General features: G+C 44.4%; 51 non-coding genes across 51 annotated transcripts; all 51 read left to right on the top strand.

The window, feature by feature from the left end:
* Positions 1-180: 180 nt before the first annotated feature.
* Positions 181-253, top strand: Trnar-ucu (transfer RNA arginine (anticodon UCU)). The gene has a single exon. It is a non-coding gene; the product is annotated as a tRNA-Arg (tRNA).
* Positions 254-505: 252 nt separating this feature from the next.
* Positions 506-578, top strand: Trnar-ucu (transfer RNA arginine (anticodon UCU)). Its single transcript has one exon. It is a non-coding gene; the product is annotated as a tRNA-Arg (tRNA).
* A 252-nt stretch (positions 579-830) lies between these two features.
* Trnar-ucu (transfer RNA arginine (anticodon UCU)) lies at positions 831-903 on the top strand. The gene has a single exon. It is a non-coding gene; the product is annotated as a tRNA-Arg (tRNA).
* A 252-nt stretch (positions 904-1,155) lies between these two features.
* Trnar-ccu (transfer RNA arginine (anticodon CCU)) lies at positions 1,156-1,228 on the top strand. The gene has a single exon. It is a non-coding gene; the product is annotated as a tRNA-Arg (tRNA).
* Positions 1,229-1,480: 252 nt separating this feature from the next.
* On the top strand, positions 1,481-1,553 carry Trnar-ucu (transfer RNA arginine (anticodon UCU)). Its single transcript has one exon. It is a non-coding gene; the product is annotated as a tRNA-Arg (tRNA).
* Positions 1,554-2,130: 577 nt separating this feature from the next.
* Positions 2,131-2,203, top strand: Trnar-ccu (transfer RNA arginine (anticodon CCU)). The gene has a single exon. It is a non-coding gene; the product is annotated as a tRNA-Arg (tRNA).
* Positions 2,204-2,455: 252 nt separating this feature from the next.
* Positions 2,456-2,528, top strand: Trnar-ccu (transfer RNA arginine (anticodon CCU)). Its single transcript has one exon. It is a non-coding gene; the product is annotated as a tRNA-Arg (tRNA).
* A 252-nt stretch (positions 2,529-2,780) lies between these two features.
* On the top strand, positions 2,781-2,853 carry Trnar-ccu (transfer RNA arginine (anticodon CCU)). Its single transcript has one exon. It is a non-coding gene; the product is annotated as a tRNA-Arg (tRNA).
* Positions 2,854-3,105: 252 nt separating this feature from the next.
* Positions 3,106-3,178, top strand: Trnar-ccu (transfer RNA arginine (anticodon CCU)). The gene has a single exon. It is a non-coding gene; the product is annotated as a tRNA-Arg (tRNA).
* Positions 3,179-3,430: 252 nt separating this feature from the next.
* Trnar-ucu (transfer RNA arginine (anticodon UCU)) lies at positions 3,431-3,503 on the top strand. Its single transcript has one exon. It is a non-coding gene; the product is annotated as a tRNA-Arg (tRNA).
* Positions 3,504-3,755: 252 nt separating this feature from the next.
* Positions 3,756-3,828, top strand: Trnar-ucu (transfer RNA arginine (anticodon UCU)). The gene has a single exon. It is a non-coding gene; the product is annotated as a tRNA-Arg (tRNA).
* Positions 3,829-4,080: 252 nt separating this feature from the next.
* Positions 4,081-4,153, top strand: Trnar-ucu (transfer RNA arginine (anticodon UCU)). The gene has a single exon. It is a non-coding gene; the product is annotated as a tRNA-Arg (tRNA).
* A 252-nt stretch (positions 4,154-4,405) lies between these two features.
* Trnar-ccu (transfer RNA arginine (anticodon CCU)) lies at positions 4,406-4,478 on the top strand. Its single transcript has one exon. It is a non-coding gene; the product is annotated as a tRNA-Arg (tRNA).
* Positions 4,479-4,730: 252 nt separating this feature from the next.
* On the top strand, positions 4,731-4,803 carry Trnar-ucu (transfer RNA arginine (anticodon UCU)). Its single transcript has one exon. It is a non-coding gene; the product is annotated as a tRNA-Arg (tRNA).
* Positions 4,804-5,380: 577 nt separating this feature from the next.
* Positions 5,381-5,453, top strand: Trnar-ccu (transfer RNA arginine (anticodon CCU)). The gene has a single exon. It is a non-coding gene; the product is annotated as a tRNA-Arg (tRNA).
* Positions 5,454-5,705: 252 nt separating this feature from the next.
* Positions 5,706-5,778, top strand: Trnar-ucu (transfer RNA arginine (anticodon UCU)). The gene has a single exon. It is a non-coding gene; the product is annotated as a tRNA-Arg (tRNA).
* A 252-nt stretch (positions 5,779-6,030) lies between these two features.
* On the top strand, positions 6,031-6,103 carry Trnar-ucu (transfer RNA arginine (anticodon UCU)). Its single transcript has one exon. It is a non-coding gene; the product is annotated as a tRNA-Arg (tRNA).
* Positions 6,104-6,680: 577 nt separating this feature from the next.
* On the top strand, positions 6,681-6,753 carry Trnar-ccu (transfer RNA arginine (anticodon CCU)). Its single transcript has one exon. It is a non-coding gene; the product is annotated as a tRNA-Arg (tRNA).
* A 252-nt stretch (positions 6,754-7,005) lies between these two features.
* Trnar-ccu (transfer RNA arginine (anticodon CCU)) lies at positions 7,006-7,078 on the top strand. Its single transcript has one exon. It is a non-coding gene; the product is annotated as a tRNA-Arg (tRNA).
* Positions 7,079-7,330: 252 nt separating this feature from the next.
* Trnar-ccu (transfer RNA arginine (anticodon CCU)) lies at positions 7,331-7,403 on the top strand. The gene has a single exon. It is a non-coding gene; the product is annotated as a tRNA-Arg (tRNA).
* Positions 7,404-7,655: 252 nt separating this feature from the next.
* Trnar-ucu (transfer RNA arginine (anticodon UCU)) lies at positions 7,656-7,728 on the top strand. Its single transcript has one exon. It is a non-coding gene; the product is annotated as a tRNA-Arg (tRNA).
* Positions 7,729-7,980: 252 nt separating this feature from the next.
* Positions 7,981-8,053, top strand: Trnar-ucu (transfer RNA arginine (anticodon UCU)). Its single transcript has one exon. It is a non-coding gene; the product is annotated as a tRNA-Arg (tRNA).
* A 252-nt stretch (positions 8,054-8,305) lies between these two features.
* Trnar-ucu (transfer RNA arginine (anticodon UCU)) lies at positions 8,306-8,378 on the top strand. The gene has a single exon. It is a non-coding gene; the product is annotated as a tRNA-Arg (tRNA).
* Positions 8,379-8,630: 252 nt separating this feature from the next.
* Positions 8,631-8,703, top strand: Trnar-ccu (transfer RNA arginine (anticodon CCU)). The gene has a single exon. It is a non-coding gene; the product is annotated as a tRNA-Arg (tRNA).
* A 252-nt stretch (positions 8,704-8,955) lies between these two features.
* Trnar-ucu (transfer RNA arginine (anticodon UCU)) lies at positions 8,956-9,028 on the top strand. The gene has a single exon. It is a non-coding gene; the product is annotated as a tRNA-Arg (tRNA).
* Positions 9,029-9,605: 577 nt separating this feature from the next.
* On the top strand, positions 9,606-9,678 carry Trnar-ccu (transfer RNA arginine (anticodon CCU)). The gene has a single exon. It is a non-coding gene; the product is annotated as a tRNA-Arg (tRNA).
* Positions 9,679-9,930: 252 nt separating this feature from the next.
* Positions 9,931-10,003, top strand: Trnar-ucu (transfer RNA arginine (anticodon UCU)). Its single transcript has one exon. It is a non-coding gene; the product is annotated as a tRNA-Arg (tRNA).
* Positions 10,004-10,255: 252 nt separating this feature from the next.
* Positions 10,256-10,328, top strand: Trnar-ucu (transfer RNA arginine (anticodon UCU)). The gene has a single exon. It is a non-coding gene; the product is annotated as a tRNA-Arg (tRNA).
* A 577-nt stretch (positions 10,329-10,905) lies between these two features.
* On the top strand, positions 10,906-10,978 carry Trnar-ccu (transfer RNA arginine (anticodon CCU)). The gene has a single exon. It is a non-coding gene; the product is annotated as a tRNA-Arg (tRNA).
* A 252-nt stretch (positions 10,979-11,230) lies between these two features.
* Positions 11,231-11,303, top strand: Trnar-ucu (transfer RNA arginine (anticodon UCU)). Its single transcript has one exon. It is a non-coding gene; the product is annotated as a tRNA-Arg (tRNA).
* A 252-nt stretch (positions 11,304-11,555) lies between these two features.
* Positions 11,556-11,628, top strand: Trnar-ccu (transfer RNA arginine (anticodon CCU)). Its single transcript has one exon. It is a non-coding gene; the product is annotated as a tRNA-Arg (tRNA).
* A 252-nt stretch (positions 11,629-11,880) lies between these two features.
* Trnar-ucu (transfer RNA arginine (anticodon UCU)) lies at positions 11,881-11,953 on the top strand. The gene has a single exon. It is a non-coding gene; the product is annotated as a tRNA-Arg (tRNA).
* Positions 11,954-12,205: 252 nt separating this feature from the next.
* On the top strand, positions 12,206-12,278 carry Trnar-ucu (transfer RNA arginine (anticodon UCU)). The gene has a single exon. It is a non-coding gene; the product is annotated as a tRNA-Arg (tRNA).
* Positions 12,279-12,530: 252 nt separating this feature from the next.
* Positions 12,531-12,603, top strand: Trnar-ucu (transfer RNA arginine (anticodon UCU)). Its single transcript has one exon. It is a non-coding gene; the product is annotated as a tRNA-Arg (tRNA).
* Positions 12,604-12,855: 252 nt separating this feature from the next.
* Positions 12,856-12,928, top strand: Trnar-ccu (transfer RNA arginine (anticodon CCU)). Its single transcript has one exon. It is a non-coding gene; the product is annotated as a tRNA-Arg (tRNA).
* Positions 12,929-13,180: 252 nt separating this feature from the next.
* Positions 13,181-13,253, top strand: Trnar-ucu (transfer RNA arginine (anticodon UCU)). Its single transcript has one exon. It is a non-coding gene; the product is annotated as a tRNA-Arg (tRNA).
* Positions 13,254-13,505: 252 nt separating this feature from the next.
* On the top strand, positions 13,506-13,578 carry Trnar-ucu (transfer RNA arginine (anticodon UCU)). Its single transcript has one exon. It is a non-coding gene; the product is annotated as a tRNA-Arg (tRNA).
* Positions 13,579-13,830: 252 nt separating this feature from the next.
* Positions 13,831-13,903, top strand: Trnar-ccu (transfer RNA arginine (anticodon CCU)). The gene has a single exon. It is a non-coding gene; the product is annotated as a tRNA-Arg (tRNA).
* A 252-nt stretch (positions 13,904-14,155) lies between these two features.
* Trnar-ucu (transfer RNA arginine (anticodon UCU)) lies at positions 14,156-14,228 on the top strand. Its single transcript has one exon. It is a non-coding gene; the product is annotated as a tRNA-Arg (tRNA).
* A 252-nt stretch (positions 14,229-14,480) lies between these two features.
* On the top strand, positions 14,481-14,553 carry Trnar-ucu (transfer RNA arginine (anticodon UCU)). The gene has a single exon. It is a non-coding gene; the product is annotated as a tRNA-Arg (tRNA).
* A 577-nt stretch (positions 14,554-15,130) lies between these two features.
* Trnar-ccu (transfer RNA arginine (anticodon CCU)) lies at positions 15,131-15,203 on the top strand. Its single transcript has one exon. It is a non-coding gene; the product is annotated as a tRNA-Arg (tRNA).
* A 252-nt stretch (positions 15,204-15,455) lies between these two features.
* Trnar-ucu (transfer RNA arginine (anticodon UCU)) lies at positions 15,456-15,528 on the top strand. The gene has a single exon. It is a non-coding gene; the product is annotated as a tRNA-Arg (tRNA).
* Positions 15,529-15,780: 252 nt separating this feature from the next.
* On the top strand, positions 15,781-15,853 carry Trnar-ucu (transfer RNA arginine (anticodon UCU)). Its single transcript has one exon. It is a non-coding gene; the product is annotated as a tRNA-Arg (tRNA).
* A 577-nt stretch (positions 15,854-16,430) lies between these two features.
* Trnar-ccu (transfer RNA arginine (anticodon CCU)) lies at positions 16,431-16,503 on the top strand. The gene has a single exon. It is a non-coding gene; the product is annotated as a tRNA-Arg (tRNA).
* Positions 16,504-16,755: 252 nt separating this feature from the next.
* Trnar-ucu (transfer RNA arginine (anticodon UCU)) lies at positions 16,756-16,828 on the top strand. The gene has a single exon. It is a non-coding gene; the product is annotated as a tRNA-Arg (tRNA).
* Positions 16,829-17,080: 252 nt separating this feature from the next.
* Positions 17,081-17,153, top strand: Trnar-ccu (transfer RNA arginine (anticodon CCU)). The gene has a single exon. It is a non-coding gene; the product is annotated as a tRNA-Arg (tRNA).
* A 252-nt stretch (positions 17,154-17,405) lies between these two features.
* Trnar-ucu (transfer RNA arginine (anticodon UCU)) lies at positions 17,406-17,478 on the top strand. Its single transcript has one exon. It is a non-coding gene; the product is annotated as a tRNA-Arg (tRNA).
* Positions 17,479-17,730: 252 nt separating this feature from the next.
* Trnar-ucu (transfer RNA arginine (anticodon UCU)) lies at positions 17,731-17,803 on the top strand. Its single transcript has one exon. It is a non-coding gene; the product is annotated as a tRNA-Arg (tRNA).
* Positions 17,804-18,055: 252 nt separating this feature from the next.
* On the top strand, positions 18,056-18,128 carry Trnar-ucu (transfer RNA arginine (anticodon UCU)). The gene has a single exon. It is a non-coding gene; the product is annotated as a tRNA-Arg (tRNA).
* Positions 18,129-18,380: 252 nt separating this feature from the next.
* Trnar-ucu (transfer RNA arginine (anticodon UCU)) lies at positions 18,381-18,453 on the top strand. Its single transcript has one exon. It is a non-coding gene; the product is annotated as a tRNA-Arg (tRNA).
* A 902-nt stretch (positions 18,454-19,355) lies between these two features.
* Trnar-ucu (transfer RNA arginine (anticodon UCU)) lies at positions 19,356-19,428 on the top strand. Its single transcript has one exon. It is a non-coding gene; the product is annotated as a tRNA-Arg (tRNA).
* The last annotated feature ends 238 nt before the right edge of the window (positions 19,429-19,666 follow it).

Genomic DNA, 19,666 nt, shown 5'->3' on the forward strand with positions numbered 1-19,666 from the left:
CCATCCTCTTTATATCATCACTGACACTGACAAATGATGGTCCCCTGCCATTTCCTCCTACGGCCTTTACCTACTTTGTGGTATAATATCACTATCCACAAGTGTTTTGGTGATCACTTTGAGTGAAAGGAATATATGGCATGGTAGAACGTTTCATCAAAATGTCCTGGTCGTTGGTAGGTCCCTGTAGCGCAGGGGATAGCGCGCTGGACTTCTAATCCAGAGGCCGTGGGTTCGAATCCCACCAGGGATGCACCAACGTTTTTAGCACTTTATTTTGGAAACGGATTTTTTGACCAAATGCCTTCACTTTGTGCTTTAATGACCATCCTCTTTATATCATCACTGACACTGACAAATGATGGTCCCCTGCCATTTCCTCCTACGGCCTTTACCTACTTTGTGGTATAATATCACTATCCACAAGTGTTTTGGTGTTCACTTTGAGTGAAAGGAATATATGGCATGGTAGAACGTTTCATCAAAATGTCCTGGTCGTTGGTAGGTCCCTGTAGCGCAGGGGATAGCGCGCTGGACTTCTAATCCAGAGGCCGTGGGTTCGAATCCCACCAGGGATGCACCAACGTTTTTAGCACTTTATTTTGGAAACGGATTTTTTGACCAAATGCCTTCACTTTGTGCTTTAATGACCATCCTCTTTATATCATCACTGACACTGACAAATGAGGGTCCTCTGCCATTTCCTCCTACGGCCTCTACCTACTTTGTGGTATAGTATCACTATCCACAAGTGTTTTGGTGTTCGCTATGAGTGACAGGAATATATGGCATGGTAGAACGTTTCATCAAAATGTCCTGGTCGTTGGTAGGTCCCTGTAGCGCAGGGGATAGCGCGCTGGACTTCTAATCCAGAGGCCGTGGGTTCGAATCCCACCAGGGATGCACCAACGTTTTTAGCACTTTATTTTGGAAACGGATTTTTTGACCAAATGCCTTCACTTTGTGTTTTAATGACCATCCTCTTTATATCATCACTGACACTGACAAATGATGGTCCCCTGCCATTTCCTCCTGCGGCTTTTACCTACTTTCTGCTATAATATCAGTATCCACAAGTGTTTTGGTGTTCGCTATGAGTGACAGGAATATATGGCATGGTAGAACTTTTCATCAAAATGTCCTAGTCGTTGGTAGGTCCCTGTAGCGCAGGGGATAGCGCGCTCGACTCCTAATCCAGAGGCCGTGGGTTCGAATCCCACCAGGGATGCAGCAACGTTTTTAGCACTTTATTTTGGAAACGGATTTTTTGACCAAATGCCTTCACTTTGTGTTTTAATGACCATCCTCTTTATATCATCACTGACACTGACAAATGATGGTACCCTGCCATTTCCTCCTACGGCCTTTACCTACTTTGTGGTATAATATCACTATCCACAAGTGTTTTGGTGTTCACTTTGAGTGAAAGGAATATATGGCATGGTAGAACGTTTCATCAAAATGTCCTGGTCGTTGGTAGGTCCCTGTAGCGCAGGGGATAGCGCGCTGGACTTCTAATCCAGAGGCCGTGGGTTCGAATCCCACCAGGGATGCAGCAACGTTTTTAGCACTTTATTTTGGAAACGGATTTTTTGACCAAATGCCTTCACTTTGTGTTTTAATGACCATCCTCTTTATGTCATCACTGACACTGACAAATGATGGTCCCCTGCCATTTCCTCCTACGGCCTTTACCTACTTTGTGGTATAATATCACTATCCACAAGTGTTTTGGTGTTCGCTATGAGTGACAGGAATATATGGCATGGTAGAACGTTTCATCAAAATGTCCTGGTCGTTGGTAGGTCCCTGTAGCGCAGGGGATAGCGCGCTCGACTTCTAATCCAGAGGCCGTGGGTTCGAATCCCACCAGGGATGCAGCAACGTTTTTAGCACTTTATTTTGGAAACGGATTTTTTGACCAAATGCCTTCACTTTACGTTTTAATGACCATCCTATTTATATCATCACTGACACTGACAAATGATGGTCCCCTGCCATTTCCTCCTACGGCTTTTACCTACTTTCTGCTATAATATCAGTGTCCATAAGTGTTTTGGTGTTCGCTATGAGTGACAGGAATATATGGCATGGTAGAACTTTTCATCAAAATGTCCTAGTCGTTGGTAGGTCCCTGTAGCGCAGGGGATAGCGCGCTCGACTCCTAATCCAGAGGCCGTGGGTTCGAATCCCACCAGGGATGCACCAACGTTTTTAGCACTTTATTTTGGAAACGGATTTTTTGACCAAATGCCTTCACTTTGTGTTTTAATGACCATCCTCTTTATATCATCACTGACACTGACAAATGATGGTCCCCTGCCATTTCCTCCTACGGCTTTTACCTACTTTCTGCTATAATATCAGTATCCATAAGTGTTTTGGTGTTCGCTATGAGTGACAGGAATATATGGCATGGTAGAACGTTTCATCAAAATGTCCTAGTCGTTGGTAGGTCCCTGTAGCGCAGGGGATAGCGTGCTGGACTCCTAATCCAGAGGCCGTGGGTTCGAATCCCACCAGGGATGCAGCAACGTTTTTAGCACTTTATTTTGGAAACAGATTTTTTGACCAAATGCCTTCACTTTACGTTTTAATGACCATCCTATTTATATCATCACTGACACTGACAAATGATGGTCCCCTGCCATTTCCTCCTACGGCTTTTACCTACTTTCTGCTATAATATCAGTGTCCATAAGTGTTTTGGTGTTCGCTATGAGTGACAGGAATATATGGCATGGTAGAACTTTTCATCAAAATGTCCTAGTCGTTGGTAGGTCCCTGTAGCGCAGGGGATAGCGCGCTCGACTCCTAATCCAGAGGCCGTGGGTTCGAATCCCACCAGGGATGCACCAACGTTTTTAGCACTTTATTTTGGAAACGGATTTTTTGACCAAATGCCTTCACTTTGTGTTTTAATGACCATCCTCTTTATATCATCACTGACACTGACAAATGATGGTCCCCTGCCATTTCCTCCTACGGCTTTTACCTACTTTCTGCTATAATATCAGTATCCATAAGTGTTTTGGTGTTCGCTATGAGTGACAGGAATATATGGCATGGTAGAACGTTTCATCAAAATGTCCTAGTCGTTGGTAGGTCCCTGTAGCGCAGGGGATAGCGTGCTGGACTCCTAATCCAGAGGCCGTGGGTTCGAATCCCACCAGGGATGCAGCAACGTTTTTAGCACTTTATTTTGGAAACGGATTTTTTGACCAAATGCCTTCACTTTGTGTTTTAATGACCATCCTCTTTATATCATCACTGACACTGACAAATGATGGTCCCCTGCCATTTCCTCCTACGGCCTTTACCTACTTTGTGGTATAATATCACTATCCACAAGTGTTTTGGTGATCACTTTGAGTGAAAGGAATATATGGCATGGTAGAACGTTTCATCAAAATGTCCTGGTCGTTGGTAGGTCCCTGTAGCGCAGGGGATAGCGCGCTGGACTTCTAATCCAGAGGCCGTGGGTTCGAATCCCACCAGGGATGCACCAACGTTTTTAGCACTTTATTTTGGAAACGGATTTTTTGACCAAATGCCTTCACTTTGTGCTTTAATGACCATCCTCTTTATATCATCACTGACACTGACAAATGATGGTCCCCTGCCATTTCCTCCTACGGCCTTTACCTACTTTGTGGTATAATATCACTATCCACAAGTGTTTTGGTGTTCACTTTGAGTGAAAGGAATATATGGCATGGTAGAACGTTTCATCAAAATGTCCTGGTCGTTGGTAGGTCCCTGTAGCGCAGGGGATAGCGCGCTGGACTTCTAATCCAGAGGCCGTGGGTTCGAATCCCACCAGGGATGCACCAACGTTTTTAGCACTTTATTTTGGAAACGGATTTTTTGACCAAATGCCTTCACTTTGTGCTTTAATGACCATCCTCTTTATATCATCACTGACACTGACAAATGAGGGTCCTCTGCCATTTCCTCCTACGGCCTCTACCTACTTTGTGGTATAGTATCACTATCCACAAGTGTTTTGGTGTTCGCTATGAGTGACAGGAATATATGGCATGGTAGAACGTTTCATCAAAATGTCCTGGTCGTTGGTAGGTCCCTGTAGCGCAGGGGATAGCGCGCTGGACTTCTAATCCAGAGGCCGTGGGTTCGAATCCCACCAGGGATGCACCAACGTTTTTAGCACTTTATTTTGGAAACGGATTTTTTGACCAAATGCCTTCACTTTGTGTTTTAATGACCATCCTCTTTATATCATCACTGACACTGACAAATGATGGTCCCCTGCCATTTCCTCCTACGGCTTTTACCTACTTTCTGCTATAATATCAGTATCCACAAGTGTTTTGGTGTTCGCTATGAGTGACAGGAATATATGGCATGGTAGAACTTTTCATCAAAATGTCCTAGTCGTTGGTAGGTCCCTGTAGCGCAGGGGATAGCGCGCTCGACTCCTAATCCAGAGGCCGTGGGTTCGAATCCCACCAGGGATGCAGCAACGTTTTTAGCACTTTATTTTGGAAACGGATTTTTTGACCAAATGCCTTCACTTTGTGTTTTAATGACCATCCTCTTTATATCATCACTGACACTGACAAATGATGGTACCCTGCCATTTCCTCCTACGGCCTTTACCTACTTTGTGGTATAATATCACTATCCACAAGTGTTTTGGTGTTCACTTTGAGTGAAAGGAATATATGGCATGGTAGAACGTTTCATCAAAATGTCCTGGTCGTTGGTAGGTCCCTGTAGCGCAGGGGATAGCGCGCTGGACTTCTAATCCAGAGGCCGTGGGTTCGAATCCCACCAGGGATGCAGCAACGTTTTTAGCACTTTATTTTGGAAACGGATTTTTTGACCAAATGCCTTCACTTTGTGTTTTAATGACCATCCTCTTTATGTCATCACTGACACTGACAAATGATGGTCCCCTGCCATTTCCTCCTACGGCCTTTACCTACTTTGTGGTATAATATCACTATCCACAAGTGTTTTGGTGTTCGCTATGAGTGACAGGAATATATGGCATGGTAGAACGTTTCATCAAAATGTCCTGGTCGTTGGTAGGTCCCTGTAGCGCAGGGGATAGCGCGCTCGACTTCTAATCCAGAGGCCGTGGGTTCGAATCCCACCAGGGATGCAGCAACGTTTTTAGCACTTTATTTTGGAAACGGATTTTTTGACCAAATGCCTTCACTTTACGTTTTAATGACCATCCTATTTATATCATCACTTAAACTGACAAATGATGGTCCCCTGCCATTTCCTCCTACGGCTTTTACCTACTTTGTGGTATAATATCACTATCCACAAGTGTTTTGGTGTTCACTATGAGTGAAAGGAATATATGGCATGGTAGAACGTTTCATCAAAATGTCCTAGTCGTTGGTAGGTCCCTGTAGCGCAGGGGATAGCGTGCTGGACTCCTAATCCAGAGGCCGTGGGTTCGAATCCCACCAGGGATGCAGCAACGTTTTTAGCACTTTATTTTGGAAACGGATTTTTTGACCAAATGCCTTCACTTTGTGTTTTAATGACCATCCTCTTTATATCATCACTGACACTGACAAATGATGGTCCCCTGCCATTTCCTCCTACGGCCTTTACCTACTTTGTGGTATAATATCACTATCCACAAGTGTTTTGGTGATCACTTTGAGTGAAAGGAATATATGGCATGGTAGAACGTTTCATCAAAATGTCCTGGTCGTTGGTAGGTCCCTGTAGCGCAGGGGATAGCGCGCTGGACTTCTAATCCAGAGGCCGTGGGTTCGAATCCCACCAGGGATGCACCAACGTTTTTAGCACTTTATTTTGGAAACGGATTTTTTGACCAAATGCCTTCACTTTGTGCTTTAATGACCATCCTATTTATATCATCACTGACACTGACAAATGATGGTCCCCTGCCATTTCCTCCTACGGCCTTTACCTACTTTGTGGTATAATATCACTATCCACAAGTGTTTTGGTGTTCACTTTGAGTGAAAGGAATATATGGCATGGTAGAACGTTTCATCAAAATGTCCTGGTCGTTGGTAGGTCCCTGTAGCGCAGGGGATAGCGCGCTGGACTTCTAATCCAGAGGCCGTGGGTTCGAATCCCACCAGGGATGCACCAACGTTTTTAGCACTTTATTTTGGAAACGGATTTTTTGACCAAATGCCTTCACTTTGTGCTTTAATGACCATCCTCTTTATATCATCACTGACACTGACAAATGAGGGTCCTCTGCCATTTCCTCCTACGGCCTCTACCTACTTTGTGGTATAGTATCACTATCCACAAGTGTTTTGGTGTTCGCTATGAGTGACAGGAATATATGGCATGGTAGAACGTTTCATCAAAATGTCCTGGTCGTTGGTAGGTCCCTGTAGCGCAGGGTATAGCGCGCTGGACTTCTAATCCAGAGGCCGTGGGTTCGAATCCCACCAGGGATGCAGCAACGTTTTTAGCACTTTATTTTGGAAACGGATTTTTTGACCAAATGCCTTCACTTTGTGTTTTAATGACCATCCTCTTTATATCATCACTGACACTGACAAATGATGGTCCCCTGCCATTTCCTCCTACGGCTTTTACCTACTTTCTGCTATAATATCAGTATCCATAAGTGTTTTGGTGTTCGCTATGAGTGACAGGAATATATGGCATGGTAGAACGTTTCATCAAAATGTCCTAGTCGTTGGTAGGTCCCTGTAGCGCAGGGGATAGCGTGCTGGACTCCTAATCCAGAGGCCGTGGGTTCGAATCCCACCAGGGATGCAGCAACGTTTTTAGCACTTTATTTTGGAAACAGATTTTTTGACCAAATGCCTTCACTTTACGTTTTAATGACCATCCTATTTATATCATCACTGACACTGACAAATGATGGTCCCCTGCCATTTCCTCCTACGGCTTTTACCTACTTTCTGCTATAATATCAGTGTCCATAAGTGTTTTGGTGTTCGCTATGAGTGACAGGAATATATGGCATGGTAGAACTTTTCATCAAAATGTCCTAGTCGTTGGTAGGTCCCTGTAGCGCAGGGGATAGCGCGCTCGACTCCTAATCCAGAGGCCGTGGGTTCGAATCCCACCAGGGATGCACCAACGTTTTTAGCACTTTATTTTGGAAACGGATTTTTTGACCAAATGCCTTCACTTTGTGTTTTAATGACCATCCTCTTTATATCATCACTGACACTGACAAATGATGGTCCCCTGCCATTTCCTCCTACGGCTTTTACCTACTTTCTGCTATAATATCAGTATCCATAAGTGTTTTGGTGTTCGCTATGAGTGACAGGAATATATGGCATGGTAGAACGTTTCATCAAAATGTCCTAGTCGTTGGTAGGTCCCTGTAGCGCAGGGGATAGCGTGCTGGACTCCTAATCCAGAGGCCGTGGGTTCGAATCCCACCAGGGATGCAGCAACGTTTTTAGCACTTTATTTTGGAAACGGATTTTTTGACCAAATGCCTTCACTTTGTGTTTTAATGACCATCCTCTTTATATCATCACTGACACTGACAAATGATGGTCCCCTGCCATTTCCTCCTACGGCCTTTACCTACTTTGTGGTATAATATCACTATCCACAAGTGTTTTGGTGATCACTTTGAGTGAAAGGAATATATGGCATGGTAGAACGTTTCATCAAAATGTCCTGGTCGTTGGTAGGTCCCTGTAGCGCAGGGGATAGCGCGCTGGACTTCTAATCCAGAGGCCGTGGGTTCGAATCCCACCAGGGATGCACCAACGTTTTTAGCACTTTATTTTGGAAACGGATTTTTTGACCAAATGCCTTCACTTTGTGCTTTAATGACCATCCTCTTTATATCATCACTGACACTGACAAATGATGGTCCCCTGCCATTTCCTCCTACGGCCTTTACCTACTTTGTGGTATAATATCACTATCCACAAGTGTTTTGGTGTTCACTTTGAGTGAAAGGAATATATGGCATGGTAGAACGTTTCATCAAAATGTCCTGGTCGTTGGTAGGTCCCTGTAGCGCAGGGGATAGCGCGCTGGACTTCTAATCCAGAGGCCGTGGGTTCGAATCCCACCAGGGATGCACCAACGTTTTTAGCACTTTATTTTGGAAACGGATTTTTTGACCAAATGCCTTCACTTTGTGCTTTAATGACCATCCTCTTTATATCATCACTGACACTGACAAATGAGGGTCCTCTGCCATTTCCTCCTACGGCCTCTACCTACTTTGTGGTATAGTATCACTATCCACAAGTGTTTTGGTGTTCGCTATGAGTGACAGGAATATATGGCATGGTAGAACGTTTCATCAAAATGTCCTGGTCGTTGGTAGGTCCCTGTAGCGCAGGGGATAGCGCGCTGGACTTCTAATCCAGAGGCCGTGGGTTCGAATCCCACCAGGGATGCACCAACGTTTTTAGCACTTTATTTTGGAAACGGATTTTTTGACCAAATGCCTTCACTTTGTGTTTTAATGACCATCCTCTTTATATCATCACTGACACTGACAAATGATGGTCCCCTGCCATTTCCTCCTACGGCTTTTACCTACTTTCTGCTATAATATCAGTATCCACAAGTGTTTTGGTGTTCGCTATGAGTGACAGGAATATATGGCATGGTAGAACTTTTCATCAAAATGTCCTAGTCGTTGGTAGGTCCCTGTAGCGCAGGGGATAGCGCGCTCGACTCCTAATCCAGAGGCCGTGGGTTCGAATCCCACCAGGGATGCAGCAACGTTTTTAGCACTTTATTTTGGAAACGGATTTTTTGACCAAATGCCTTCACTTTGTGTTTTAATGACCATCCTCTTTATATCATCACTGACACTGACAAATGATGGTACCCTGCCATTTCCTCCTACGGCCTTTACCTACTTTGTGGTATAATATCACTATCCACAAGTGTTTTGGTGTTCACTTTGAGTGAAAGGAATATATGGCATGGTAGAACGTTTCATCAAAATGTCCTGGTCGTTGGTAGGTCCCTGTAGCGCAGGGGATAGCGCGCTGGACTTCTAATCCAGAGGCCGTGGGTTCGAATCCCACCAGGGATGCAGCAACGTTTTTAGCACTTTATTTTGGAAACGGATTTTTTGACCAAATGCCTTCACTTTGTGTTTTAATGACCATCCTCTTTATGTCATCACTGACACTGACAAATGATGGTCCCCTGCCATTTCCTCCTACGGCCTTTACCTACTTTGTGGTATAATATCACTATCCACAAGTGTTTTGGTGTTCGCTATGAGTGACAGGAATATATGGCATGGTAGAACGTTTCATCAAAATGTCCTGGTCGTTGGTAGGTCCCTGTAGCGCAGGGGATAGCGCGCTCGACTTCTAATCCAGAGGCCGTGGGTTCGAATCCCACCAGGGATGCAGCAACGTTTTTAGCACTTTATTTTGGAAACGGATTTTTTGACCAAATGCCTTCACTTTACGTTTTAATGACCATCCTATTTATATCATCACTTAAACTGACAAATGATGGTCCCCTGCCATTTCCTCCTACGGCTTTTACCTACTTTGTGGTATAATATCACTATCCACAAGTGTTTTGGTGTTCACTATGAGTGAAAGGAATATATGGCATGGTAGAACGTTTCATCAAAATGTCCTAGTCGTTGGTAGGTCCCTGTAGCGCAGGGGATAGCGTGCTGGACTCCTAATCCAGAGGCCGTGGGTTCGAATCCCACCAGGGATGCAGCAACGTTTTTAGCACTTTATTTTGGAAACGGATTTTTTGACCAAATGCCTTCACTTTGTGTTTTAATGACCATCCTCTTTATATCATCACTGACACTGACAAATGATGGTCCCCTGCCATTTCCTCCTACGGCCTTTACCTACTTTGTGGTATAATATCACTATCCACAAGTGTTTTGGTGATCACTTTGAGTGAAAGGAATATATGGCATGGTAGAACGTTTCATCAAAATGTCCTGGTCGTTGGTAGGTCCCTGTAGCGCAGGGGATAGCGCGCTGGACTTCTAATCCAGAGGCCGTGGGTTCGAATCCCACCAGGGATGCACCAACGTTTTTAGCACTTTATTTTGGAAACGGATTTTTTGACCAAATGCCTTCACTTTGTGCTTTAATGACCATCCTATTTATATCATCACTGACACTGACAAATGATGGTCCCCTGCCATTTCCTCCTACGGCCTTTACCTACTTTGTGGTATAATATCACTATCCACAAGTGTTTTGGTGTTCACTTTGAGTGAAAGGAATATATGGCATGGTAGAACGTTTCATCAAAATGTCCTGGTCGTTGGTAGGTCCCTGTAGCGCAGGGGATAGCGCGCTGGACTTCTAATCCAGAGGCCGTGGGTTCGAATCCCACCAGGGATGCACCAACGTTTTTAGCACTTTATTTTGGAAACGGATTTTTTGACCAAATGCCTTCACTTTGTGCTTTAATGACCATCCTCTTTATATCATCACTGACACTGACAAATGAGGGTCCTCTGCCATTTCCTCCTACGGCCTCTACCTACTTTGTGGTATAGTATCACTATCCACAAGTGTTTTGGTGTTCGCTATGAGTGACAGGAATATATGGCATGGTAGAACGTTTCATCAAAATGTCCTGGTCGTTGGTAGGTCCCTGTAGCGCAGGGTATAGCGCGCTGGACTTCTAATCCAGAGGCCGTGGGTTCGAATCCCACCAGGGATGCAGCAACGTTTTTAGCACTTTATTTTGGAAACGGATTTTTTGACCAAATGCCTTCACTTTGTGTTTTAATGACCATCCTCTTTATATCATCACTGACACTGACAAATGATGGTCCCCTGCCATTTCCTCCTACGGCTTTTACCTACTTTCTGCTATAATATCAGTATCCATAAGTGTTTTGGTGTTCGCTATGAGTGACAGGAATATATGGCATGGTAGAACTTTTCATCAAAATGTCCTAGTCGTTGGTAGGTCCCTGTAGCGCAGGGGATAGCGCGCTCGACTCCTAATCCAGAGGCCGTGGGTTCGAATCCCACCAGGGATGCAGCAACGTTTTTAGCACTTTATTTTGGAAACGGATTTTTTGACCAAATGCCTTCACTTTGTGTTTTAATGACCATCCTCTTTATATCATCACTGACACTGACAAATGATGGTACCCTGCCATTTCCTCCTACGGCCTTTACCTACTTTGTGGTATAATATCACTATCCACAAGTGTTTTGGTGTTCACTTTGAGTGAAAGGAATATATGGCATGGTAGAACGTTTCATCAAAATGTCCTGGTCGTTGGTAGGTCCCTGTAGCGCAGGGGATAGCGCGCTGGACTTCTAATCCAGAGGCCGTGGGTTCGAATCCCACCAGGGATGCACCAACGTTTTTAGCACTTTATTTTGGAAACGGATTTTTTGACCAAATGCCTTCACTTTGTGCTTTAATGACCATCCTCTTTATATCATCACTGACACTGACAAATGAGGGTCCTCTGCCATTTCCTCCTACGGCCTCTACCTACTTTGTGGTATAGTATCACTATCCACAAGTGTTTTGGTGTTCGCTATGAGTGACAGGAATATATGGCATGGTAGAACGTTTCATCAAAATGTCCTGGTCGTTGGTAGGTCCCTGTAGCGCAGGGGATAGCGCGCTCGACTCCTAATCCAGAGGCCGTGGGTTCGAATCCCACCAGGGATGCAGCAACGTTTCTAGCACTTTATTTTGGAAACGGATTTTTTGACCAAATGCCTTCACTTTGTGTTTTAATGACCATCCTCTTTATATCATCACTGACACTGACAAATGATGGTCCCCTGCCATTTCCTCCTACGGCCTTTACCTACTTTGTGGTATAATATCACTATCCACAAGTGTTTTGGTGATCACTTTGAGTGAAAGGAATATATGGCATGGTAGAACGTTTCATCAAAATGTCCTGGTCGTTGGTAGGTCCCTGTAGCGCAGGGGATAGCGCGCTGGACTTCTAATCCAGAGGCCGTGGGTTCGAATCCCACCAGGGATGCACCAACGTTTTTAGCACTTTATTTTGGAAACGGATTTTTTGACCAAATGCCTTCACTTTGTGCTTTAATGACCATCCTATTTATATCATCACTGACACTGACAAATGATGGTCCCCTGCCATTTCCTCCTACGGCCTTTACCTACTTTGTGGTATAATATCACTATCCACAAGTGTTTTGGTGTTCACTTTGAGTGAAAGGAATATATGGCATGGTAGAACGTTTCATCAAAATGTCCTGGTCGTTGGTAGGTCCCTGTAGCGCAGGGGATAGCGCGCTGGACTTCTAATCCAGAGGCCGTGGGTTCGAATCCCACCAGGGATGCAGCAACGTTTTTAGCACTTTATTTTGGAAACGGATTTTTTGACCAAATGCCTTCACTTTGTGCTTTAATGACCATCCTCTTTATATCATCACTGACACTGACAAATGAGGGTCCTCTGCCATTTCCTCCTACGGCCTCTACCTACTTTGTGGTATAGTATCACTATCCACAAGTGTTTTGGTGTTCGCTATGAGTGACAGGAATATATGGCATGGTAGAACGTTTCATCAAAATGTCCTGGTCGTTGGTAGGTCCCTGTAGCGCAGGGGATAGCGCGCTGGACTTCTAATCCAGAGGCCGTGGGTTCGAATCCCACCAGGGATGCACCAACGTTTTTAGCACTTTATTTTGGAAACGGATTTTTTGACCAAATGCCTTCACTTTGTGTTTTAATGACCATCCTCTTTATATCATCACTGACACTGACAAATGATGGTCCCCTGCCATTTCCTCCTACGGCTTTTACCTACTTTCTGCTATAATATCAGTATCCATAAGTGTTTTGGTGTTCGCTATGAGTGACAGGAATATATGGCATGGTAGAACTTTTCATCAAAATGTCCTAGTCGTTGGTAGGTCCCTGTAGCGCAGGGGATAGCGCGCTCGACTCCTAATCCAGAGGCCGTGGGTTCGAATCCCACCAGGGATGCAGCAACGTTTTTAGCACTTTATTTTGGAAACGGATTTTTTGACCAAATGCCTTCACTTTGTGTTTTAATGACCATCCTCTTTATATCATCACTGACACTGACAAATGATGGTACCCTGCCATTTCCTCCTACGGCCTTTACCTACTTTGTGGTATAATATCACTATCCACAAGTGTTTTGGTGTTCACTTTGAGTGAAAGGAATATATGGCATGGTAGAACGTTTCATCAAAATGTCCTGGTCGTTGGTAGGTCCCTGTAGCGCAGGGGATAGCGCGCTGGACTTCTAATCCAGAGGCCGTGGGTTCGAATCCCACCAGGGATGCAGCAACGTTTTTAGCACTTTATTTTGGAAACGGATTTTTTGACCAAATGCCTTCACTTTGTGTTTTAATGACCATCCTCTTTATGTCATCACTGACACTGACAAATGATGGTCCCCTGCCATTTCCTCCTACGGCCTTTACCTACTTTGTGGTATAATATCACTATCCACAAGTGTTTTGGTGTTCGCTATGAGTGACAGGAATATATGGCATGGTAGAACGTTTCATCAAAATGTCCTGGTCGTTGGTAGGTCCCTGTAGCGCAGGGGATAGCGCGCTGGACTTCTAATCCAGAGGCCGTGGGTTCGAATCCCACCAGGGATGCAGCAACGTTTTTAGCACTTTATTTTGGAAACGGATTTTTTGACCAAATGCCTTCACTTTACGTTTTAATGACCATCCTATTTATATCATCACTTAAACTGACAAATGATGGTCCCCTGCCATTTCCTCCTACGGCTTTTACCTACTTTGTGGTATAATATCACTATCCACAAGTGTTTTGGTGTTCACTATGAGTGAAAGGAATATATGGCATGGTAGAACGTTTCATCAAAATGTCCTAGTCGTTGGTAGGTCCCTGTAGCGCAGGGGATAGCGTGCTGGACTCCTAATCCAGAGGCCGTGGGTTCGAATCCCACCAGGGATGCAGCAACGTTTTTAGCACTTTATTTTGGAAACGGATTTTTTGACCAAATGCCTTCACTTTGTGTTTTAATGACCATCCTCTTTATGTCATCACTGACACTGACAAATGATGGTCCCCTGCCATTTCCTCCTACGGCCTTTACCTACTTTGTGGTATAATATCACTATCCACAAGTGTTTTGGTGATCACTTTGAGTGAAAGGAATATATGGCATGGTAGAACGTTTCATCAAAATGTCCTGGTCGTTGGTAGGTCCCTGTAGCGCAGGGGATAGCGCGCTGGACTTCTAATCCAGAGGCCGTGGGTTCGAATCCCACCAGGGATGCACCAACGTTTTTAGCACTTTATTTTGGAAACGGATTTTTTGACCAAATGCCTTCACTTTGTGCTTTAATGACCATCCTATTTATATCATCACTGACACTGACAAATGATGGTCCCCTGCCATTTCCTCCTACGGCCTTTACCTACTTTGTGGTATAATATCACTATCCACAAGTGTTTTGGTGTTCACTTTGAGTGAAAGGAATATATGGCATGGTAGAACGTTTCATCAAAATGTCCTGGTCGTTGGTAGGTCCCTGTAGCGCAGGGGATAGCGCGCTGGACTTCTAATCCAGAGGCCGTGGGTTCGAATCCCACCAGGGATGCACCAACGTTTTTAGCACTTTATTTTGGAAACGGATTTTTTGACCAAATGCCTTCACTTTGTGCTTTAATGACCATCCTCTTTATATCATCACTGACACTGACAAATGAGGGTCCTCTGCCATTTCCTCCTACGGCCTCTACCTACTTTGTGGTATAGTATCACTATCCACAAGTGTTTTGGTGTTCGCTATGAGTGACAGGAATATATGGCATGGTAGAACGTTTCATCAAAATGTCCTGGTCGTTGGTAGGTCCCTGTAGCGCAGGGTATAGCGCGCTGGACTTCTAATCCAGAGGCCGTGGGTTCGAATCCCACCAGGGATGCAGCAACGTTTTTAGCACTTTATTTTGGAAACGGATTTTTTGACCAAATGCCTTCACTTTGTGTTTTAATGACCATCCTCTTTATATCATCACTGACACTGACAAATGATGGTCCCCTGCCATTTCCTCCTACGGCTTTTACCTACTTTCTGCTATAATATCAGTATCCATAAGTGTTTTGGTGTTCGCTATGAGTGACAGGAATATATGGCATGGTAGAACTTTTCATCAAAATGTCCTAGTCGTTGGTAGGTCCCTGTAGCGCAGGGGATAGCGCGCTCGACTCCTAATCCAGAGGCCGTGGGTTCGAATCCCACCAGGGATGCAGCAACGTTTTTAGCACTTTATTTTGGAAACGGATTTTTTGACCAAATGCCTTCACTTTGTGTTTTAATGACCATCCTCTTTATATCATCACTGACACTGACAAATGATGGTACCCTGCCATTTCCTCCTACGGCCTTTACCTACTTTGTGGTATAACATCACTATCCACAAGTGTTTTGGTGTTCACTTTGAGTGAAAGGAATATATGGCATGGTAGAACGTTTCATCAAAATGTCCTGGTCGTTGGTAGGTCCCTGTAGCGCAGGGGATAGCGCGCTGGACTTCTAATCCAGAGGCCGTGGGTTCGAATCCCACCAGGGATGCACCAACGTTTTTAGCACTTTATTTTGGAAACGGATTTTTTGACCAAATGCCTTCACTTTGTGCTTTAATGACCATCCTATTTATATCATCACTGACACTGACAAATGATGGTCCCCTGCCATTTCCTCCTACGGCCTTTACCTACTTTGTGGTATAATATCACTATCCACAAGTGTTTTGGTGTTCACTTTGAGTGAAAGGAATATATGGCATGGTAGAACGTTTCATCAAAATGTCCTGGTCGTTGGTAGGTCCCTGTAGCGCAGGGGATAGCGCGCTGGACTTCTAATCCAGAGGCCGTGGGTTCGAATCCCACCAGGGATGCACCAACGTTTTTAGCACTTTATTTTGGAAACGGATTTTTTGACCAAATGCCTTCACTTTGTGCTTTAATGACCATCCTCTTTATATCATCACTGACACTGACAAATGAGGGTCCTCTGCCATTTCCTCCTACGGCCTCTACCTACTTTGTGGTATAGTATCACTATCCACAAGTGTTTTGGTGTTCGCTATGAGTGACAGGAATATATGGCATGGTAGAACGTTTCATCAAAATGTCCTGGTCGTTGGTAGGTCCCTGTAGCGCAGGGTATAGCGCGCTGGACTTCTAATCCAGAGGCCGTGGGTTCGAATCCCACCAGGGATGCAGCAACGTTTTTAGCACTTTATTTTGGAAACGGATTTTTTGACCAAATGCCTTCACTTTGTGTTTTAATGACCATCCTCTTTATATCATCACTGACACTGACAAATGATGGTCCCCTGCCATTTCCTCCTACGGCTTTTACCTACTTTCTGCTATAATATCAGTATCCATAAGTGTTTTGGTGTTCGCTATGAGTGACAGGAATATATGGCATGGTAGAACTTTTCATCAAAATGTCCTAGTCGTTGGTAGGTCCCTGTAGCGCAGGGGATAGCGCGCTCGACTCCTAATCCAGAGGCCGTGGGTTCGAATCCCACCAGGGATGCAGCAACGTTTTTAGCACTTTATTTTGGAAACGGATTTTTTGACCAAATGCCTTCACTTTGTGTTTTAATGACCATCCTCTTTATATCATCACTGACACTGACAAATGATGGTACCCTGCCATTTCCTCCTACGGCCTTTACCTACTTTGTGGTATAACATCACTATCCACAAGTGTTTTGGTGTTCACTTTGAGTGAAAGGAATATATGGCATGGTAGAACGTTTCATCAAAATGTCCTGGTCGTTGGTAGGTCCCTGTAGCGCAGGGGATAGCGCGCTGGACTTCTAATCCAGAGGCCGTGGGTTCGAATCCCACCAGGGATGCACCAACGTTTTTAGCACTTTATTTTGGAAACGGATTTTTTGACCAAATGCCTTCACTTTGTGCTTTAATGACCATCCTCTTTATATCATCACTGACACTGACAAATGAGGGTCCTCTGCCATTTCCTCCTACGGCCTCTACCTACTTTGTGGTATAGTATCACTATCCACAAGTGTTTTGGTGTTCGCTATGAGTGACAGGAATATATGGCATGGTAGAACGTTTCATCAAAATGTCCTGGTCGTTGGTAGGTCCCTGTAGCGCAGGGGATAGCGCGCTCGACTCCTAATCCAGAGGCCGTGGGTTCGAATCCCACCAGGGATGCAGCAACGTTTCTAGCACTTTATTTTGGAAACGGATTTTTTGACCAAATGCCTTCACTTTGTGTTTTAATGACCATCCTCTTTATATCATCACTGACACTGACAAATGATGGTACCCTGCCATTTCCTCCTACGGCCTTTACCTACTTTGTGGTATAATATCACTATCCACAAGTGTTTTGGTGTTCACTTTGAGTGAAAGGAATATATGGCATGGTAGAACGTTTCATCAAAATGTCCTGGTCGTTGGTAGGTCCCTGTAGCGCAGGGGATAGCGCGCTGGACTTCTAATCCAGAGGCCGTGGGTTCGAATCCCACCAGGGATGCAGCAACGTTTTTAGCACTTTATTTTGGAAACGGATTTTTTGACCAAATGCCTTCACTTTGTGTTTTAATGACCATCCTCTTTATGTCATCACTGACACTGACAAATGATGGTCCCCTGCCATTTCCTCCTACGGCCTTTACCTACTTTGTGGTATAATATCACTATCCACAAGTGTTTTGGTGTTCACTTTGAGTGAAAGGAATATATGGCATGGTAGAACGTTTCATCAAAATGTCCTGGTCGTTGGTAGGTCCCTGTAGCGCAGGGGATAGCGCGCTGGACTTCTAATCCAGAGGCCGTGGGTTCGAATCCCACCAGGGATGCACCAACGTTTTTAGCACTTTATTTTGGAAACGGATTTTTTGACCAAATGCCTTCACTTTACGTTTTAATGACCATCCTATTTATATCATCACTTAAACTGACAAATGAGGGTCCCCTGCCATTTCCTCCTACGGCCTTTACCTACTTTGTGGTATAATATCACTATCCACAAGTGTTTTGGTGTTCACTTTGAGTGAAAGGAATATATGGCATGGTAGAACGTTTCATCAAAATGTCCTGGTCGTTGGTAGGTCCCTGTAGCGCAGGGGATAGCGCGCTGGACTTCTAATCCAGAGGCCGTGGGTTCGAATCCCACCAGGGATGCAGCAACGTTTTTAGCACTTTATTTTGGAAACGGATTTTTTGACCAAATGCCTTCACTTTGTGTTTTAATGACCATCCTCTTTATGTCATCACTGACACTGACAAATGATGGTCCCCTGCCATTTCCTCCTACGGCCTTTACCTACTTTGTGGTATAATATCACTATCCACAAGTGTTTTGGTGTTCACTTTGAGTGAAAGGAATATATGGCATGGTAGAACGTTTCATCAAAATGTCCTGGTCGTTGGTAGGTCCCTGTAGCGCAGGGGATAGCGCGCTGGACTTCTAATCCAGAGGCCGTGGGTTCGAATCCCACCAGGGATGCAGCAACGTTTTTAGCACTTTATTTTGGAAACGGATTTTTTGACCAAATGCCTTCACTTTACGTTTTAATGACCATCCTATTTATATCATCACTTAAACTGACAAATGAGGGTCCCCTGCCATTTCCTCCTACGGCTTTTACCTACTTTGTGGTATAATATCACTATCCACAAGTGTTTTGGTGTTCACTTTGAGTGAAAGGAATATATGGCATGGTAGAACGTTTCATCAAAATGTCCTGGTCGTTGGTAGGTCCCTGTAGCGCAGGGGATAGCGCGCTGGACTTCTAATCCAGAGGCCGTGGGTTCGAATCCCACCACGGATGCACCAACGTTTTTAGCACTTTATTTTGGAAACGGATTTTTTGACCAAATGCCTTCACTTTGCGTTTTAATGACCATCCTCTTTATATCATCACTGACACTGACAAATGAGGGTCCCCTGCCATTTCCTCCTACGGCTTTTACCTACTTTGTGGTATAATATCACTATCCACAAGTGTTTTGGTGTTCGCTATGAGTGACAGGAATATATGGCATGGTAGAACGTTTCATCAAAATGTCCTGGTCGTTGGTAGGTCCCTGTAGCGCAGGGTATAGCGCGCTGGACTTCTAATCCAGAGGCCGTGGGTTCGAATCCCACCAGGGATGCAGCAACGTTTTTAGCACTTTATTTTGGAAACGGATTTTTTGACCAAATGCCTTCACTTTACGTTTTAATGACCATCCTATTTATATCATCACTTAAACTGACAAATGAGGGTCCCCTGCCATTTCCTCCTACGGCTTTTACCTACTTTGTGGTATAATATCACTATCCACAAGTGTTTTGGTGTTCGCTATGAGTGAAAGGAATATATGGCATGGTAGAACTTTTCATCAAAATGTCCTGGTCGTTGGTAGGTCCCTGTAGCGCAGGGGATAGCGCGCTGGACTTCTAATCCAGAGGCCGTGGGTTCGAATCCCACCAGGGATGCAGCAACGTTTTTAGCACTTTATTTTGGAAACGGATTTTTTGACCAAATGCCTTCACTTTACGTTTTAATGACCATCCTCTTTATGTCATCACTTAAACTGACAAATGATGGTCCCCTGCCATTTCCTCCTACGGCCTCTACCTACATTGTGGTATAATATCACTATCCACAAGTGTTTTGGTGTTCACTATGAGTGAAAGGAATATATGGCATGGTAGAACGTTTCATCAAAATGTC

Source organism: Haliotis asinina, chromosome 16, assembly GCF_037392515.1.
Source record: "Haliotis asinina isolate JCU_RB_2024 chromosome 16, JCU_Hal_asi_v2, whole genome shotgun sequence".
NCBI classification, from domain to species: Eukaryota; Metazoa; Mollusca; class Gastropoda; order Lepetellida; family Haliotidae; genus Haliotis; species Haliotis asinina.